This window comes from Terrapene carolina, unplaced genomic scaffold (genome assembly GCF_002925995.2).
Source record: "Terrapene carolina triunguis isolate 2854851 unplaced genomic scaffold, T_m_triunguis-2.0 Scaffold414, whole genome shotgun sequence".
Classification (NCBI taxonomy): domain Eukaryota; kingdom Metazoa; phylum Chordata; order Testudines; family Emydidae; genus Terrapene; species Terrapene triunguis.
In genome coordinates this window covers 573,705-575,018 of record NW_020664765.1, presented here as the reverse complement: position 1 = coordinate 575,018, position 1,314 = coordinate 573,705, and positions in this window count along the sequence as shown.

Sequence of the window (1,314 nt, the reverse complement as noted above, 5' to 3'; positions counted from 1 at the left end):
GTTGCACCCCATAATGCTTTATAGGGGTGCAATGCTCTATGACATAACTGGGATATGTTTTATGCTAGATATGCCATGTGACATATCTTTGCAAAGGTTATGATCTACTGAATATATTCATCCTATTTGTATGCATGTATCATTTTTATATCTGAAGTTATGCGCATTGGCTCTATGCTTGTATTTAAAGTGTTTGCTGTAGGAAGCACATAAGACAGATTTGGTCAACATAGTGAAGGGGTTATTCCAGGAATTGGGAGTACTTAACTAACAATTGTCTTTGAGAGACCCAATCCACATCTGAGCTTTCCTGGGAACCTTCAACTAACATGTAAACAATGATGTTGGCCTGTAAAAAGCTGAATCATTCATAGACATGTGACTTGCCCAGGTGGCTAGAGACCCCATCGTGTGGCTGTGATGTTGCACAAGAGAAAGAATATAAGAAGCCCTGGAAACCCCTCCATTTTGTCTTTAGCTGGCTCAAAAGATATCCTCTCCACCCCAATAGGGTGACCAGACAGCAAATGTGAAAAATTGGGACAGGGTGGGGGGGGTAATAGGAGCCTATATAAGAAAAAGACCCCAAAATCGGGACTGTCCCTATAAAATCGGGACATCTGGTCACCCTACACCCCAAAGAGATGCCTGAAAAAAACTGGAACAAAGGACAGTAATTATAGGGGTGTGAGTGATTGCTGTACACAAACTAGGAAGGAGTCTACTCTGTCAAAGAAGCTTATTGGAACATCTCGGAGGGTGAGATTTACCTACATTTAGTTTCTGATTGTATTAGGCTTAGACTTGCATGATTTATTTTATTTTGCTTGGTAACTTACTTCGTTCTGTCTGTATTACTTGGAACCACTTAAATCCTACTTTTCATATTTAATAAAATCACTTTTTACTTATTGATTAACCCAGAGCAAATAATTAATTCCTGGGGGAGCAAACAGCTGTGTATATCTCTCTATCAGTGTTATAGATGGCGAATAATTTATGAGTTTATTCTGTATAAGCTTTATACAGAGTAAAATGGATTTATTTGGGGTTTGGACCCCATTGGGAACTGGGTATCTGGGTGTTGGAGACAGGAGCACTTCTTAAGCTGTTTTCAGTTAAGCCTGCAGCTTTTGGGGGACATGGTTCAGATCTGGGTCTGTGTTTGCAGCAGGCTAGCGTGTCTGGCTCAACAAGACAGGGTACTGAAGTCCCAAGCTGCCAGGAAAAACGGGCTCAGAGGTAGTCTCAGCACATCAGGTGGCAGTCCCAAGTGCGTTTCTGTGATCCAACCTGTCACAAGCATATTTAGCC